Below are 20,815 nucleotides of genomic sequence, written 5' to 3' on the forward strand. Positions count from 1 at the left end.
TCTGCACCCTCTCCAAAGCCTCAACATTTCGCTTTGGAATATCTTGTGTAGGGTTCTCAGTAATATTAGCTGGACTGTTAACTGTTAATCACTTATTACCAAAATGGCTTCTCGTACTGTTAACTGCTGAGCAAGGGGCTCTCTGTAACAGCAATGTTTGGGTTATACTATGTGATAATAGTAATTGTATTCATTTGCTAGCCAATGGAAGTCATGTTCTGTTATCTTGTATATGTGTGTTGAGTTGAGGAGCGTGGGCTTTTTCAGGAGGCGAGCGGAGAGGGTGGACGTGTGGGGAATGGACAGCGGTTCCAGGGCGGCAGATACTGGACCTCGGGAGTTCAGATAGTGGCCGGAGACTCGGAAGGACGTTGTGGATGGGATCAGAGGTGTGAGCTCCAATGTATTAAAATCTTATGTGCACCAGACTGATAAGTTACTTATGTGGCACCTTTTCTTTTAGTTGTTGCTACTAACCCATCACCAAAATTTGCTATAAGTATAATTCTTTACTCTCACTTGGTATATTCTTTGATATTTGTGTCGTGGCTGATCATTGGGCGCCTCGCACCGTATCCGCACCAAAGCATTTGCACTGTTTGGCGGGGTCAACAGCTATTCACCCTAGGCAACGGGAGTCATTCTGGGCAAAGGCTGTTACACTTATAAATCACAGGTACCTTGTTATATCTGGTAAATCACAGAGAAGATGAATCTAACATATACAATGTGTTGAGAAGTGATCTCAGACTGTGTTGGTCATTGGTGCAAACGATACATTTCATTGTACATCTCAACATTTTGACGTACAGTACATGTGAGAAATAAAGTTAATCCTTACCTCTTCCAAGTTACTGAAAATGTTCTGATACTTCTCAATGGGATATTTATTTCTGCTTTTCTTGCTATTTATCTTGTACCTACTGAAATTCTCCTCAATGTTTTAAATTATACCTGTTATTTTAACAAGGCATTGCAAATCACAAGAGTTTTATACAGCAGCTTGTTCAGTAAGTGTTGCAGAGGAAAGAATAGCGAGGGATAGTCATCATCGTCATCATTATGAGCCACGTCATATGACTTTGACGATCATGGTCTATCCATGACCACGATTGTTCTTGATAAACGTTTCTACAGAAGACGTTTACCATTGCCTTCTCCTGGACAGTATCTTTACAAGACGGATGACCCCAGCCATTATCAATGCTCTTCAGAAATTATCTGCTTAGCTCAATGGTTGCATAACCTGGACTTGTGATCTGCGCCTGCTGCTCAAACAACCATCCACTACCTGTTCCCATGGCTTCACGTGACCCTGATCAGGAGGCTAAGCAGGTGCTACACCTTATTCAAGGGTGACCTGCAGGCTAACAGAGGGAAGGAGTGCCTTACACCTCCTTTGGTAGAGACGTATCTCCACCCCACACCCATGAGGGATAATAACTAGTAAATAGGGATGTAGATTGTGCTAATGGGGTAACAGTGAACCACAGTCAAAATCAGAGTCATGGAATGCAGCAACAACAACATTCAAGTTCCATGGACTTCATTAATTATATAGTTGCACCCATTGTTGCAATAGAAAACTGTATTTACTGCTAGACCTGTGGATAATCATTTTATTCTGTAATCAGGACCTAGTCTTTACTGAATTAAGTCTTCCTGTAGCCACCATTCTATTATCAAAATATAGTTTCACTGGTGATCTCGTCAACAGAGAATGGAAAAGCTGGATCAAGTTTATGCTCAGGTAGATCAGTTTTGACTAGACTCCTGGTGCACACCAGTTATTAATAAGTTGCCCATTATTTCAAACAACAACTCTGTGTAATCTTCTAGTTTGCTCCTACACTATGAACTGAATATGTCAGTTTTCTAGAATTTATTATCAGGGTGAGGAAGATGTATTCATTTCTCACCAGACAGTATGACTTGCTAAGGTACTTTCAAGTCAAGTCAAGTCAGGTCACTTTTTATTGTCATTTCGACCATAACTGCTGGTACAGTACACAGTAAAAATGAAACAATGTTTTTCAGGACCATGGTGCTACATGAAACAATACAAAAACTACACTGAACTACGTAAAAACAACACAAAACTACACTAGACTACAGACCTACCCAGGACTGCATAAAGTGCACAAAACAGTGCAGGCATTACAATGAATAATAAACAAGACAATAGGCACAGTAGAGGGCAGTAGGTTGGTGTAAGTCCAGCCTCTGGGTATTGAGGAGTCTGATGGCTTGGGGGAAGAAACTGTTACATAGTCGGGTCGTGAGTGCCCAGATACTTCAGTGCCTTTTGCCAGATGGCAGGGGGGAGAAGAGTTTGTATGAGGGGTGCATGAGGTCCTTCATAATGCTGTTTGCTTTACGGATGCAGTGTGTGGTGTAAATGTCTGTAATGGCAGGAAGAGAGACACCGATGATCTTCTCAGCTGACATCACTATCCGCTGCAGGGTCTTGCGATCCGAGATGGTGCAATTTCCGAACCAGGCAGTGATACAGCTGCTCAGGATGCTCTCAATACAACCTCTGTGGAATGTGGTGAGGATGGGGGTTGGGAGATGTACTTTTCCCAGCCTTCGCAGAAAGTAGAGACGCTGCTGGGCTTTCTTTGTTATGGAGCTGGATTTGAGGGACCAGGTGAGATTCTCCGGCAGGTGAACACCAAGAAATTTGGTGCTCTTAACAATCTCTACGGAGGATCGATGTTCAGCGGAGAGTGGTCGCTCCGTGTCCTCCTGAAGTCTTCAGGAAGTACTTCAGGAAGCAGTCAGAGTCATTCATATAGATATGACCGTAATCATTTACAATCCAGATTACATCATAATGACAATTTCCAAGAAGCATTCTACCTATAGCACCAGAGTTCCCAACACACTACACCATTGCTATACAAAGATGAAAAATGCCTTCTGTTCATGCCTGGACCGCATTTCAGGAAATCTGATCACTCGGCTGTCCTCCTACACGCATACAGACAGAGGGTAAAGGAAAAGGCTCCAAAGATTCAGACATCAAAGAGGTGGTTGCAGGAGGCAGAGGAGCAGCTACAGGATTACTTCGAGCCGGTGGACTGAGCCAAGTCGAAGGACTCGTCTGTGGATCTGGATGAATGCACACGAATTGTCACGGACTTTATAAACACAACTGTAGATGAGTCTGTCTCCACAAAATCATTCAGTCTTTCTCCGCCAGAGGTGGATGAACTAAGAAATCCACCTTCTGCTGAGGGCCTGATCAGAGCCATTCAAGTCTGGCGACCAAGAAAGTTATAAGAAATAATGATACGGTATCCAGAAAGCCATTTCATGGGCAAAGTGGCAATTCTGGACTAAACTTTAATCAAAGAAAGATGTGGCAGGACTTGAGTACTATCACCTCTTACAAAGTGAAATCAAGTGACACAGGTGACAACAGATCTTCACTTCCAAATGAGCTGAATGCTGTCTAAGCTCATTTCGACCATCAAAACACGAAGAATCATCACAAACTCCCAAAGCCCCGACGATCCTGTGATTTCAATCTCTGCGGCTGATGTGAGAGCATTGTTCATAAGGGTGGACCCGTGGAAAGCATCTGGTCCAGTGGCGTACACGGTCGGGTCCAAGAGACCCGTGTTAATCAACTGGCTGGAGTGCTCACTGAGATCGCTTCAGCAGTCTGAGGTACCCACCTGCTTCAAGCAGGCTTCATTTATCCTGGCGCCTGAGAAAAATGTGGTAACCTACCTCTATGACTGTTGTCCGGCAGCACTTACATCCACAGTGATGAAGTGTTTAGAGAGGCCGCTGGTGGAACATTTCAAATCCTGCCTCAGAGGTCATAGAGTCATTGAGAAGTACAGGTCAGAGGCCCTTCAGCCCATCTAGTCCATACCAAAACCAGTTAAACTGCATACTCCCATCGACCTGCACCGGGACCATAGCCCTCCGTACCCTTACTATCCATGTACCTATCCAAACTTCTCTTAAACGTTGAAATTGAGCTTTCATGCATCACATATTCTGGCAGCTCATTCCACACTTTTACAACCCTCCATCCCCTCATGTTCCCTTTAAACCTCACCTTTCACCCTTAACCCATGATCTCTGGTTGTAGTCTCACTCAACCTCAGTGGAAAAGCCTGCTTGCATTTACCCTATTTATATCACTCATAATTTTTATACCTCCATCAAATCTCCTCCCAATCTTCTACTTTCCAAGTAATAAAGTCCTAACCTATTCAATTTTTCCTTATAACTCAGGTCCTCCAGACCCGGTACCATCCTTGTAAATTTTATCTGTACTCTTTCAATCTTGTTTACATATTTTCTGTAGGTAGGTGACCAAAACTGCACACAATACTCCAAATTAGGCCTCACCAATGTCTTATACAACTATAGCATAATATCCCACCTCCTGTACTCAATACATCCATTTATGAAAGCCAATGTGCCAAAAGCTTTATTTACGACCCTATCTACCTGTGATGCCACTTTCAATGAATTATGGACCCATATTCCAAGATTCCTTTGTTCTACCCACTCCTCAGTGCCCTGCTGTTCACTGTGTAAGATCTACCCTGTTTGGTCCTACTGAAGTGCAAGACCTCACACTTGGCTGCATTAAATTCCATTTGCCATCTTTCAGCCCATTCATCCAGCTGATACAGATCTCCCTGCAAGCTATGATAGTTTTCCTCACAAATTTGCTGAACCAGTTAACCACATTATCAGCCAGATGATTGATATAGATGACAAACAACAAAGGACCTAGCACTGATCCCTGATGCACACCACTAGTCACAGGCCTCCAGTCAGAGAGGTAACCCTTCACTACCACTCTCTGGCTTCTCCCACGAAGCCAATATCTAAACCAATTTACTATCTTATCCTGAATGCCAAGCAACTGGGTCTTCTTGACCAGTCTCCGATGTTGGACCTTGTCAAATGCCTTACTAAGGTCCATGTAGACAATAGCCACTGTCTTGCCTTCATCGATATTCCTGGTAACTTCCTCGAAAAACTCTACAAGATTGGTTAGATATGACCTACCACACATGAAGCCAAGCTGACTATCCTTAATCAGTCCATGTCTATCCAAATACTTATATATCCAGTCCCTTAGAATACCTTCCAATATCTTTCCCACAACTGAAGTCAGACTCACTGGCCTATAGTTTCCTGGTTTACGCTTAGAGTCTTTTTCAAGCAGTGGAACAACATCAGCTATCCGCCAATCCTCAGATACCTCTCCTGTTGCTGAGGATGTTTTAAATATCTTTGCTCAGGCTCCTGCAGATCCTGCACTTGCCTCCCATAGGGTCTGAGGGAACACCTTGTCAGACCCTGGGGATTTATCACCCTGATTTGCCTCAGTATAGCAAGCACCTCCTCTTCTGTAATCTGTACAGGGTCCATGAAGTTGATACTGCTCTACCTCGCTTCTATAGACTCTGTGTCCATCTCCTGACTAAATACAGATGCAAAGAATGCATTTAAGATCTCCCACATCTGTTTTGGCTCCACACATGGATTACCATTCTGATTCCAGAGAACCAATTTTGTCTCTTGCAATCCTTTTTTCTCTTAACGTATCTGTAGAATCCCTTAGTATTCTCCTTCAACTTCACTGCCAGAGCATACCTTCTTTTAGCCTTCCTGATTTCCTTCTTAAGCGGTCTCTTGCATTTTTTATGCTCCATAAGCACCTCATTTGTTCCTACCTGCCTATACCGACTATACACCTCCTTTTTCACTTAACCAGGGACTCAATATCTCTTGAAAACCAAGTTTTCCTACATTTGTTAACTTTACCTTTTATTCTGACAGGCACATACAAGCTTTCTACACTCAGAATTTCATTTTTGAAGTACACTTACCAAGTACACCTTTGCCAGAAAACAGCTTGTCCCAATCCACACTTGCCAGAGCATTTCTGATACCATCAACATTTTTCTTTTTATTCAGCTCGTTGGATGATTGCATTTTTTACTTTAATGGCTAGAAGATCCATTTTGCTGAATTGGAAAGAGATTAATCCTCCCACCACATTTCATTGGTTTTCTCAAACTATGCCGTGTTTAAATTTGGAAAAAATTAGAAGTGTTGTTTATGATCCCTCTACTAAATTCAAAAAGACTTGGAGGCCATTTATTCAACATTTTCATATGACGTAATTTGACCTTTTCCAAACTTATTTTATTTCTTTGTAATATTGGTTGAGAGGAACGGAGTCGTCGACACTAAGGTTTTCTCTTTTCTCTTTTTTTTATGATGTTACAAAACAACCCATGTCCTTTTTTTTAATTTAGTTGATCAATTCTGTTTAGATTAGTTTTTTTTGGGGGGGGAGAAAGAATCTAGAAAAAAAAGAACATTTTTCTTTCTTCAATTTAGAATTTCAACCCACAGACCAGACCCATCTTCTTGCATAATTACTTTGAAACTAATGACATTGTGGTCACTGGATGCAAAACGTTCCCCAACATAAACTTCTGTCACATGCCCTGTCTCTTTCCCTAACAGCAATTCCAGTATCACGTGCTGTCTCGTTGGGATTTCTATGAACTGATGAAGAAAACTTACCTGAACACATTTGACAAAGTCTATCCTATCTAGCCCTTTTATAGTATGGGATTCTCAGTCAATTTGTAGAAAGTTAAAATCATCTACTAAAACAACCTTATGCTTCTTGCAACAGTCTGCGATCCCTTTACAGATTTGTTCATCGAAATCCCTTGGACTGTTGGGTGATCTGTAATATAGCCCCACTAACGTGGTCATACCTTTCTTCTTTCTCAGTTCCGCCGATCATACTTCACTAATCGAATTCTCCAATCTGTCTGTCCTGAAGTCACACAGCTATGACATTTTCCCTGACTAGTAACACCACCCCTCCTCCTTTAATCCCTCTTGCTCTGTCACATCTAAAACAGCAGAACCCCAGAATACTGTGCAGCCTGTTTCAGTGAATTATGGACCTATATTCCGAGATTCCTTTGTTCTACCACACTGCTCTGTGCACTACCGTTCACTGTAAGATCTATCCTATTTGATCCTACTGAAGTGCAAGACCTCACACTTGTCTGCATTAAATTCCATCAACCATCTTTCAGCCCATTTATCCAGCTGATGCAGATATCTCTATTACGGACTTTATCTGGGGTCTTACCAACATCTGCCTCCACAACCTCTCCACTAACTGTTCTAGCACTCTGGTTCCCATCCCCCTGCAACTCCAATTTAAACCTACCATGCAGCATTAACAAACCTTCCTGCTAGGATATTAGCCCCCTCCAATTCAGGTGCAAACTGTCCCTTCTGTGCAGACCCCACCCTCCCTGGAAGAGAGCCCAGTGATCCAAGTTCCTTATGCCCTCTCTCCTACACCAACTCCTTAGCCACGTGTAAAACCGTATAATCTTCCTATTTCTGGCCTCACCAGCACATGGTACAGGTAGAAATCCTGAGATCATAACCCTGGAGGTCCTGCCCTTTAACTTAGCACCTAACTCCCTGAACTCCTCATGTAGAACCTCGTCACTAGTCCTACACATCTCATTGGTACCTACATAGACCACGACCTCTGGCTGTTCACCCTCCTAAGAGTGCTGAGGACTCGATCTGAGATGCCCTGGACCCTGGCACTCAGGAGGCAACATACCATCCGGGAATCTCACTCGAGCCAACAGAACCTCCTGTCCGTTCCTCTAACTAATGAATCACCTCTTACCACAGCGCACCTCTTCTCTCCCTTTCCCTTTGGAGTCAGAGAGGCAGTCTCAGTGCCAGAGACCTGGCTGCTGTGACTTTCCTCTGTTAGCACATTCCTTCCAAATAGTATCCAAACTGATATACCTGTTGGTCACAACAATCTGTAGGGTGGTCACAGGAGTACTCTACACTGGCTGTTTAACCCTTTTCCCTCCCTGACTGTCACCAATTTCCTTGGGTGTAACTTCCTCTCTTTATGTCCTATCTGTCACCCCCACCCAGCCCCCTCCCAGACTCCCAAATATTCCAGACTTCATCCGGTTCCAGCTCCAACTCCTTAACACAGATTGTTAGAAGCTGCAGCTGGATGCGCTTCTCGCAGTTGTAATGGACAGGGACATTGGCTTCCAACATCCTGCAAGAGGAGCATTCCACTATCCTGCTTGGCATCTGCTGGAGAAGATCCAAGTGAGTCGGATCTGCTACAATTTGCCTACAACACAAGACATCCACAGCAGATGTCATTTCATTGGTTCTTCGCTCAACCCTGGAAAATCTGGAGAGCAAAGGTACATATATCAGGATGCTCTTTATCGACTACAGTTCAGCATTCAATACTATCATCTCCTCAAAACTCACCAATAAGTTTCAATACATTTGCCTCAGTACTTCCTTGTGCATTTGTATGCTTGATTTCCTCACTTACAGACCCCAGTCAGTTCGGATTTGCAACAACATCCCCTCCACAATCACCATCAGCACGGGTGCACACTAATTACTGTGAAGCTCCAATGCTATATTGAAGACTGGTGATGACAACACTGTCGTAGGCCGAATCAAAGGTGGTGACGAGTCAGCATGCAGGAGGGAGATTGAAAATCTGGCTGAGTAGTGCCACGACAATAACCTCTCACTGAATGTCAGCAAAGCCGAGGAATTGATTATTGACCTCAGGAGGAGGAAACTATGAGCCAGTCTTCATCAAGGCTTCAGAGGTAGAGGGGGTCAGCAAATTTAATTCCTCAGTGTAACCATTTCTGAGGACCTGTCCTGGGCCCAGCACACGAATGCAATTGCGAAGCAAGTACAGAAGCACCTCTACTTCCTTTTAAGTTCGCAAAACTTTGGTATGATATCTGAAACTTTGACAAATTTCTATAGATGTGTAGGGAAGAGTATATTGACTAGCTGCTTTACAGCCTGGTATGGAAACACCAATGCCCTTGAATGGAAGATCCTACAAAAAGTAGTGGATGCGGCCCAGTCCATTACGGTAAAGCCCTCCCCACTATTGAGCACACCTACTGGGAGCATTAATGCAAGAAGGCAGTATTCATCATCAGGGACCCTACCACCTGGCACATGCTCGCTGCCATCAGGTAGAAGGCACAGGAGCCTCAGGACCCACACCACCAGATTCAGAAGCAGTTATTACCACTCAACCATCAGGAGAAAACTTCACTCATCTTCATTTGCTCCGTCACTGAAATGGTCCTATAGACTCACTTTCAAGGACGTGTCATCTCATGTTCTCAATATTTATTACTTACTTATCTATTGTTGCTATTATTATTATTATTTCCTTTTTCTTTCTTTTTGTACTTGTAAAATTTGTTGTCTTTTGTGCACTGGTGTCGGCCCTGTTGGTGTGGTCGTTCAGTGACCCTGTTATGGTGATTGCATTTATTGCGTATGCCCACATGAAAATGTCTCTCGGGGTCATACACGGTGATACCTACATAGTGGCATGTATGTACTTTGATTAAAAAATGCACTTTGAACTTTGAACTTTGAAACAAGTAAGTATGATACAAAAATCCAAGAGCTTTCTTCGTCCCTTTCTTTTCTCCAATGAATGACAAAGTTAATTGGATTAATGTTCACAACTTTCTCTCAATGGATTTTTTGACCATAAAAGATAGCAGAATTAGGCCATTTAAGCCCTATGTCTTATGTTGTTATTCCATCACAGCTGATTTATTATCCATCACAACTCCATTCTCCTTCCATCTCCCCATAACTTTTGTTGCCCTTAATAATCAAACTCCACTTTAAACATAGTGAATGGCCCGGCCTCCACAGCCATATGTGGCAATGAATCCACAGATTCACCACACTCTGGCTAAGGTGGTCCTTCCACTCACTCACATGAGATGCCTTTGTCAATGTCGGGACTATTACTTTACCCTCAAGGAGTCAGGGTTGCTGACAATCAAATCTGTGCCCAAGTTGAGATCAGCTTACTCGTCAGGGAAAAGGAATTATTTGAAGGTTTTCTCTATAAATTATATTTCAGGAATGAATAACAAAGTGGGGAGTTAGAAGGATACCGTTGTCATGGCAAAGCATTTCATGCAGGAAGCTGTATGACAGGTTTCCCACTGTGCTCCCAGCCCAGTCCCATATCATTAAACCATGCTCCCACTGTGCTACCTCTGTGCCAGCAGCTGACAAGCAGAAAACTTAGCTTTAAACGGAGCAGTGTCCTGTAAAGTTATCAAAAGGATGAAGAGGATTTTTAATTATGGAAGTGTTTGACAGGGTAAATCAGCAAAGATGTTGTTTGTAAGGGAGACCAGAACTGGAAGTCCAAAATATTGACATGATAAGTAAGTTCACAGTAGAGAAGATGGCCAAGGTCAGAGAGAAATGGAGAATCTTCATCGCTGCCCTAAATGCCAGCAGTGGAATGGGCAGTAAGTACAATTCAGATTCAGACTTATTTATCACATGTACATTGAATCGTAGATTGAAATGCATCATTTGTGTTCATGACCAACACAGCCTAAGGATGTGCTGGGGTAGCCCATAACTGTCAATACATATCTTCAACGCTAAGCCTACAATGCTCGGCATTGGACAAAAGAAAAGATTACACAACAAATAACGAAACACCAACCGCAAAACAAGCCCCTTTCTTCCCTCCTTCCCACCCACCCATCCATACAAACAGCAGCGTGTGCGGCCACTTCAGTGATGATATCTGTTATCTGTCAAGTAGGGGACCATGCACAATTCTGATTTGATGGAGACAGACGTGAGAGCACAGAGGAACATCTGGAAAACTTCTGAAATACCAGCTTCACTGCCGCTGCTACTGTGTGGTAACTGGAATCTCCGAAATCCTCGGCTTTGCATGTTTCAGCGGCCAGGGAGAGGTCGAAGGCGCTTGGCAGAGGATGGCGCTCGGGAGGCTGTATTGGAGGGGCTGGTCGGAGGCTCGAAGTTTTCAGACGGATGGACTCAGTGTCGGCAGTGGTCGGCTGCTTCCAAGGCATCGGCAAGTTGACGGTGCCTGGAGGTTTATGGCAAGGAGTTTCTCCCTTTTGCCGCCTGCTATCGAGGACTCAGGAGTCAATCGACTCGGAACTTTGAGACTTTTTTTTACTGTGCCCATGGTCTGTTCTTCATCAGATTATGGTATTGTTTTGCACTGCTGTAACTATATGTTATAATGATGTGGTTCTATCAGTGTTAGTCTTTGGTCTGTCCTGTTTTCTGTGATATCACTCCGGAGAAACATTGTATCATTTCTTAATGCACGTATGCATTTCTAAATGACAATAAAAGAGGACTGAGTGTTCTCATAATCTAAACAGTCCTCCAATCCAGGACAGGCTTCGGGGCTTCCAGTCTCCAAACTCCAGATTTTGGCCATCAGGCTTCAACCCCTGGACTTCTTATCTCCCTTCACGCTTTGACCTTCATTATCAAACCCAGACTAGACAGTGATTGGACCCCAGACTCCAGGCTTCAAATGCCAGGCTTGACGTTGTTTACGGAATTTGGGTTTACAATACAAACTTCTATCACCAGAGATTGGTTAAACACTTCTCTGGTGAGAAGTGCAAGGAATTACAATTCTTTATTGTAGGGAAATGCTTGGATAATGAGTCAGCCAAACAGCTCTGGACATGGACATGCTCTGGAAAAAGAAATAAGCAGGTACATTGATTGGCCTAATGTCAAACAATAACGAGGTGGCCTACAGGGAAGAAGTCATGTCTCTGACACGGTGGTGTCAAGAAAACAACCTCTCCCTCAATGTCGCAAAAACAAAGGAGCTGGCTGTGGACTACAGGAGGAATGGAGACAGGCTAACCCCTATTGACATCAATGGATCTGGAGTTGAGAGGGTAAACAGCTTTAAGTTCCTCGGCATCCATATCACCGAGGACCACCAAGGTCTGTACACACCAGCTGTGTGATGAAAATGGCACAACAGCACCTCTTTCACCTCAGACGGTTGAAGAAGTTTGGTATGGGCCCCCAAATCCTAAGAACTTTCTACAGGGGCACAATTGAGAGTAGCACTGCCTGGTATGGGAACTGTACCTCCCTTAATCGCAGGACTCTGCAGATAGTGGTGCAGAGAGTGCATCTGTAGTTATGATTCAGGACATTTACAAAGACAGGTGTGAGAAAAGAGCCCAAAGGATCACTGGGGACCCGAACCACCCCAACCACAGTCTTTTCCAACTGCTACCATCCAGGAAACGGTACCGCAGCATAAAAGCCAGGACCAACAGGACAGCTTCTTCCACCAGGCCATCAGACTGATTAACTCACACTGATTTGAGTGTTACATTGACTGTTCTATTTATTATAAATTACTTTGTACATTGCACATTTAGACAGAGACGTAACGTAAAGATTTTTACTCCTCATGTATGTGAAGGATGTAAGAAATAAAGTCAGTAAAGTCTCTCAGTGGGCACTTTATTCTGTACTCCTGTACGCCTGCTTGTTAATGCAAATATCTAATCAGCCAATCATGTGCTAGCAAACCAATGCATAAAAACATGCAGACATAGTCAAGAGGTTCAGTGGTTGTTCCAGCTCCTCCCGTGGAGGGTCAGACACGTCCTGGACTTATTTTCCATCTGGCATAGTTTGCATTTTGTTGTCTGATTGTTGGGGTTTTTTGTATTGCTATATTTACGCTCTATTCTTGGTTGGTTGGTGCGGCTGTAACAAAACCAAATTTCCCTCGGGATTAATAAAGTATATCTATCTATCTATCTAAACCAAGCATTAGAATGGGGAAGAAATGTGACCTAAGTGACTTTGGCTGTGGAATGATTGCTGGTATCAGACGGGATGGTTTGAATATCTCAGAAACTGCTGATGTCCTGGGATTTTCATGCATAGCAGTCTCTAGAGTTCATAGAACATGGTGCAAAAAAAGTTTTTAAATCCAGTGAGTGACAGTTCTGTTGCCAAAAATGCTTTGTCAATAGCCAGAATGGTTCAAACTGGCTGGACGGTGACAGTAGCTCAAATATCCATGCATTTCCACAGTGGTGTTCAGAAGGGCACCTCAGAATCAGGTTTAATATCACTGGCATAGTTCATGAAATTTCTTGCTTTGTGGAAAGTTGAGCGTATGTCTTCAGGCTCTTGTACGTCTTCCTTGATGTTAGCAATGGGAAGAGGGCATGTCCTGGGTGATGGGGGTCCTGAATGATGGATGCCACTTTTTTGATGCATCGCCTTTTGAAGGTGTCCTGGATGCTTGGCAGCTGGCTGAGTTTATAACTTTCTGCAGCTTTTTCCTATCCTGTGCAGTGACCCCCTCCATAGCAGATGATGATGCGACCAGTTAGAATACTCTCCATAGTATGTCTGTAGAAATTTGCAGGTGTCTTTGGTGACATACAAATTCTCCTCATACTCCCAAAGAAATGGCTCCTAAGGTTGTCATAGCCGGGATGGTAGTGGGGATAAGCTCCCACTACCTATAAAGTGCTCCAAATGGCATGCAACTCTAACTGCTTCTGACAGCCAAGTCCAAATCTTGGCCTTCACGTGTGGCTTAGCTACTAAGTCCGGTGGAACTGTTTCTACTGAGAAGAGAAGGGGGAAAGGCGGACCACTGGCACCTCAAAACCAGTTCCTTTGGGCAAGCGGGGCTTGTCAACCTTGGATGGCAGCCCGTCTAGGAGAAGGAAAACTCTGATTTTAAACCTCCGGTGCCTTTCAGCCATACCCATCCATGGGAAAGGCTTGGAGAGTAAACCCCGAGGAAGAAATCCGGAGCCAGGATCCCCAAGGCAGTTTGAAGTTTTTTACAACTTCACACTGGCAGCCTCTGTGACGACACTGGTGCCAAGCTGTATCGGCGCTTGCCCTTCCCTTGGACTACATCAGTGACGTGGAGAGGGGGAACCCACTGCATGGGCAACAGCCAGTTCTTCAAATCCTCCTGCCCAGACTTGCACCCTGAAGAGGACACAGTCCACCAGAGGCGCAAACCCATGATCCCCTGGGATTGATGGCTGTCCAATGAAATATAGCCACTGTCGTGCCTTCTTTGTAATTGCATCAGTATGTTGGACTCGGGATAGATCCCCAGAGATATTGACACCCAGGAACTTAAAGCTGCTCACTCTTTCCACTTCTAATCACTCGATGAGGACTGGTGTGTATTCTTTCGACTTCCCCTTCCTGTGGTCCACAATCATTTCCTTGCTTTTTCTGACATTGTGCAAGGTTGCTGCATAACACGTTGAACCTCGAAGCTACAAGAGGCCATGGAAGTACACTCAGTGGCCAATTTATTAGGTACAGGGGGTACATAATAAAGTGTCCACAAAGTGCACATTATTAGTAATAGATAATTAGGAACATATGATAGATTAAGGCCAACATGGAAGCATTAGCCTATCTCCATATTGTAAATACCACATGGGACAATGTTACATTGTCAATTGCTCTACTTCTACAATGCATTACCATTGATAGAGTAGGTAGGTTCGAGCTTTTTCCCCGAAGTAGAAATGTCAAATACTTGAGGGTAATGGATAAAAACAAAAGGGGGAAATTTAAAGGTGATGTACGAGACAAGTTTTTTTTTACACAGATTTTGGTAAGTGGCTAAAACCTACTGTCAGGAGAAGTTATGGAAGCAGGCACATACAACAGCAACATTTAAGAAGCCTTAAGACAGGGAAGGAACAGAGGGATATGGACATTGTGTGGGCAGATGGGATTGGTGTACTGTGGCATTAGGGTTAGCACAGACTTCATGGGTGGAAGGGCCTACTGGACTACATTCTATATTGTATATCGATGCAGACGTGGGACAGAGGACATTCAGAACCTAGGCCTCCAAGTCCACACTCGAAGCCCAGCGACATGGACGGGTGACGAAGACATCCCTGGATTGGACTGTCCAGGCCAGTGGGACCCAGGATCAGATATCCTCTTGAGCACAAGGGCTGGTTGGTCAGTAAGCCTGCAGCTCAGGATCCAACCTTTGGTTAGTCTGGGGGTCGATACCAAAGTTCAAAGCCCGAAGGTCGATCAGAAGTCCAAAAATCTAAGCCTGGAGCCTGGAGACGGCAGAACCGCTCTGAAGTTGGAGGACTGTCCATGTGTAACTGTGTGGGAGGGAGGAAAGGGGCTTGTTCCTCTACACAAGCTGCAGGAGCAACTCATTATTTCTAAAATAATCATGAAATTTTCCACAAGGAAATAATCCTTGATCATCAATAAATTCCTGAATGTGGGAGCCTATGCCAAATCGTGTGTTATTTTTCCGACACAGGAACAGGACATTAGTTGTAAAGTATTTTAGGATAGTCTGTCATGATGAACAGTACTAAATAAATGTTAGTATTTCTTTCTAAAATATTCTTTGATCTTTGTTTTGTTTCCAAACCTGTTCTTGTTTCAGTGAAGCACTCTGCGGTAAAGATCACATATGCCTTATGACCATAAGAACATAAGGCATAGGAGCAGAATTAGACTATTCAGCACATCAAGTCTGCTCCACCATTTCAGCATTGCTGATCTATTTTGCATCTCAACCCCATTCTCCTGCCTTTTCACACCCTGATCTTTGACAAGGACCTGCAGGGGAGGTTGGACAAGAAGGTTCAGTTGTTTGGCATTCAGGATGAGGTAGTGAATTGGATTAGACACTGGCTTTGTGGGAGAAGCCAGAGAGTGGTAGTAGAGGGTTGCTTCTCTGACTGGAGGCCTGTGACTAGTGGTGTGCGACAGGGACTGGTGCTGGCCCCTTTGTTGTTTGTCATCTATATCAATGTTCTGGATGATAATGTGGTTAACTGGATCAGCAAGTTGGCGGATGACACCAAGATTAGGGGTGTAGTGGACAGTGAGGAAGGCTATCATGGCTTGCAGAGAGATCTGCATCAGCTGGAAAAAAGGTCTGAGAAATGACAGATGGAATTTAATGCAGACCAGTGTGAGGTTTTGCATTTCAGTAGGACCAACCAGAGTAGGTCTTACACAATGAATGACCCGGCACTGAGGACTGTGGTAGAACAAAGGAATCTCGGAATACAGGCCCACAATTCGTTAAAAGTAGCTGCACAGGTAGATGGGGTCATAAATAAAGCTTTTGGCACATTGGCCTTCATAAATGAATGCATTGAGTACAGGAGATGGGGTGTTATGCTGAAGTTGTATAAGACATTGGTGAGGCCTAATTTGGAATATTGTGTGCAGTTTTGGTCACCTACCTACAGGAAAGATGTAAACAAGGTTGAAAGAGTTCAGATAAAATTTACAAGGATGTTACTGGGTCTGGAGACTGGAGGACCTGAGTTATAAGGAAAGATTGAATAGGTTAGGACTGTATTATGTAGAAGACTGAGGGGAGATTTGATAGAGGTGTGCAAAACTATGAGGGGCATAGGTAGGGTAAATGCAAGCAGGCTTTTTCCTCTGAGGTTGGGTGGGACTACAACCAAAGGACATGGGTTAAGGGTGAAAGGTGAGAAGTTTGAGGAACATGAGGGGAAACATCTTCATCAAATTAGTGCAAAGAGAGGAAAAAAAGTAGTGAGGTAGTTTTCATGGGTTGGTTCATTGTTTGTTCAGTTGGGAAGAAACTGTTCCTAAAATGTTGCATGTGTTTCTTCCTGCTCCTTTATCACCTCCCTGATGGTAGCAATGAGAAGAGAGATATTAAATTCTGGTTGGGCATTTAGAGGAAGAGCTGCTTATGCTCTGCAGGGTAGTCAGAATTTATGGAAATTTTCCACCCCCTCTCATTCTAATCATCTGACTGTAATCTCCTGCACAATGGGGCCTAACCGAGGCTCAACCAACAATGCTTTATCCTCTATTTAGCCAGTTGTGGCCTTCTGGATTCAATAACAAATTGAACAACTGCAGGTCGTTACCTTTCTCCCTTTGCATCTGTACTGACCAGTTCTGCTGTCGATTATACATTTGTAATACTTACTCAGTTTTTCACTCTCCTCGATCACTGACAGATCTACCAGGAACTTCTGACACATATTTCATAGCTATTACATGATCTCTTGTAATGTTTGTCTACTTACCCAATCAGCTGAACAATTTATATCAATAATTTATCCTTGTGGTAATCTTGGCCTCACCCCATCAGAGATATTCAGATTCAGTATTATTTATTTATTGAGATACAGCACAGAACAGGCCCTTCCGGGCCTTTGAGCCAGGCTGCCCATCAACCCCTGGTTTAACCCCAGCCTAATCACAGGACAATTTACAATTGCCAATTAACTGACCAAACGGTACATCTTCAGACTGTGGGTGGAAACCCACACAGTCACAGGGAGATCGTACAAATTCATTACCAACAGTGGTGGGAATTTATCCATATATACATCGAAACATACAATGAAATGGGCAGTTTGCGCAAACAACCTACACACCCAAGGATGTGCTATGGGCAGTCCACAAGTGTTGCACACATTTTTGTGCTAACATAGCATGGTCACAACATTCAGTAGAACAACACCAGTAATAACTACAGAACAAATCAAGAGAGCGATGGCAAAACGAGTCCCTTTCCCATACCAGCCACCCATCCTCTCACAAACCCGGACAGTCCTTCAATCCTAGGACAGACCATCCCTGAGCTACCAGACCTTGGCCCCGGACTCTCAGACATCAACCTGTAACTGCGGACTGCATCCCAGCTTTATGAAAAAGACATTCAACTCTGCGATCAAAATCTGCTGAAAATGCATTCAATGTCATGGTTTCTTTGAGTTCTCTGCACGTGACCAAACGAAGTAGATAAAGAGCATTGAGCCTGCCAGTGAGTTACAGGTTCACATATCAAGAGCACAGAAAAGCACCGAATCAGAATCAGGTTGATTATCATAAGACCATAAGACATAGGAACAGAATTAGGCCATCTGTCCCATCGAGTTTGCTCCACCATTCAATCATGGCTGATATTATTTTTCTCCTCCTCAATCCCAGTTCCTGGCCTTCTCACTGTAACCTTTGATGCCATGAGCAATCAAGAACCTATCAATTTCTGCTTTAAATATACCCAATAACCTGGCCTCCACAGCTGCAAATGGCAACAAATTCTGCAAATTCACCACCCTTTGGCTAAAGAAATTTCTCCGCATCTCTGTTTTGAAAAGGTGCCCCTCTACCCTGAGGCTGTGCCCTCTTGTCCTCGAATCTCCCACCAAGGGAAACATCCTTTCCACATCTACTCTGTCCAGGCCTTTCAACATTCAAAAGGTTTCAATTAGATCCCCCCTCATCCTTCTGAACTCCAGCAAGTACAGGGTGTTCTGCACAAAGATTCCCAAGTCCCTTTGCATCTCAGATTTTTGGATTTTCTTCCCATTTAGAAAATAGTCTGCACATTTCTTTCTGCTACCAAAGTGCATGGCCATGCATTTTCCAACATTGTATTTCATTTGCTGCTTTCTTGCCCATTCTCCTAATCTGTCTAAGGTCCTTCTGCATCCTACCTGTTTCCTCAACACTACCTGTTCCTCCACCAATCTTTGTATCATCTGCAAACTTGGCAACAAAGTCATCTATTTCATCATCTAAATCATTGATATGCAGCATAAAAAGAAGTGGTTCCAACACCGACCCCTGCGGAACACCACTCGTCACAGGCAGCCAACCAGGAAAGGATCCTTTTATTCCCACTCGCCGCCTCCTACCAATCAGCCAATGCTCTAACCATATTAGTAACCATATCACTGACATATGCCATGAAACTTTTATGATTTGCGACAGCAGTTCAGTGTAGTAAATATACAATACGATAAATTACAATAAGAAATATGTATTTTTAAAAAAACAAATTAATAGTGCAAACAGAGTGTGAAAATAATGAGGAAGTGTTTATAAGTTCATTGTCCATTCAGAAATCTGATGGTGGAGGGGAAAAAGCCGGTCCTGTATGGTTGAGTGTGTTTCTTCAGGCTCCTGTACCTCCTCCCTGATGGTAGCAATGAGAAGAGGGCATGTCCTGGGTGATGAGGGTCCTTAATGATGGATGCCACCTTTTTCAGGCATCACCTTTTGAAGATGTCCTCAATGCTGGGGTGTCTAGTGCCTGCGATGGAGCTGGCTGAGATTGCAACCCTCTGTAGTTTTAAAGGAGTGCAGCACATCTCAAATCCCCATGCGCCCATCATTAATGATCCCCTGCCCCATTATAGAGTTTATTGGTCCTACATCGACCTCAACAACAGCCTCAGAATTAAGCTTAAGTTCAAGTTCAGGTTTATTGCCATCTGACTAAACATACATACAATTAAACGAAACAATGTTCCTCCATACCAATGAGCTCCCACAAAACATATATCACGCACAGCACATAAAACAACCTATCATAAATAAGCCAATAAATATAATTCAAATTTCATATAGTTTGCAGCACAGGTAAGCAGTAACACTCAACAGCACAGTAAACAGTAGACAGCACATTGTCCTAGTGATGAGAGCTCGATGGTGGTGGAAACTTCATCAGTCTTACAGCCTGAGGGAAGAAATTGTTACCCCGTCTGGCAGTCCTGGTGCTCCTGCACCTCTTTCCTGACGGTGCTGGGTCAGAGAGATTGTGGGATGGGAGGCAGGGATCCTCAACAATTCTTCGGGCCCTTTGTTGACAACGGTATCAGTAAATGTCACAAGGGGTGGGGAGGGAGACCCCAGTGAGACCTCTTGGCAGTCTGTGTGAAAGCACGCCGTCCTCAACAGGAAGCGATCACCTAAGAAGATAATGCTTGAGAATCTGGAAGCATTTATCAGTTTGAATTCCTATCACGAGTATTTCTGTTAAATATATATTTTTTTTATTTTGGTTTCTTATTCCACCTTAAAGCAGCGTGAGAACAGGATATATTCCTCTAAGCCCATTAGCAGTCCTGGCATTTCAGAGAGCATCAAAGAATAGATAAATATTAACAATGGGGGAGCGGTGCAATGCAGACTTTTTCCTGCAGAAATGGAATTAGATGTCACTTCTTTTGATGATAATTAATTACCATTCTATTTTTTTTCTTCTTGACTCGAACTCCTGAGTGCCTATCAAGCTGATGACACCCCGGGGAGTCTTTGTTCTGAATGGGCACAACCTAACATGGAGAGAGAAAAAAAGAGAAAGAGGATTCCGGTCCAATCAATTCTTCCTAACAACTCTATTGATTAGCAGAAGCAACACTTTTTATTTATTAATTATGAGGAAATTTTTCACTGTTTCACCCACACCCCCACTACGATTCCTTTGAACCTTAGCAGCAGTCAGCATGTGTGTGTGTGTGTGTATTTGTGAATGAACTGACACCAGCGCTGTGTGGATCAAAGTTGGAAATTCTATTTCTTTCATCGGTTTCTCTGAAAAGTAGAAATGGTTTTAAATTATTTTAGAAAAATAAGACTGAAATTTCATCTGTCAATTAAGATTGAAAGAGTACAGAGAACATTAACAAGGATGCTTTCAGGACTTATTCAGCTCCATCATGGGCCACTAGCCTCCATAGTATCCAGGACATCTTCAAGGAGTGTTGCCTCAAAAAAGTGGCATTTATCATTAAGGACCCCCATGATTTTTTCTCATGGCTGCCATCAGGGAGGAGATACAGAAGCCTGAAGGCACACACTCAATGATTCAAGAATAGCTTCTTCTCCTCTGCTATCCAAGTTCTAAATGGACATTGAACCCATGAACACTACCTCATTACTTTTTTAGTTCTATTTTTGGACTACTTACTTAATTTATTTAATATATGCTGTATATACTTTTCTATTATTATTATTATTACGTATTACAATGTACTGCTGCTGCAAAGACAACAATTTTCATGACATATGCCAGTGATATTAAACT

Source organism: Mobula hypostoma, chromosome 3, assembly GCF_963921235.1.
Source record: "Mobula hypostoma chromosome 3, sMobHyp1.1, whole genome shotgun sequence".
Classification (NCBI taxonomy): domain Eukaryota; kingdom Metazoa; phylum Chordata; class Chondrichthyes; order Myliobatiformes; family Myliobatidae; genus Mobula; species Mobula hypostoma.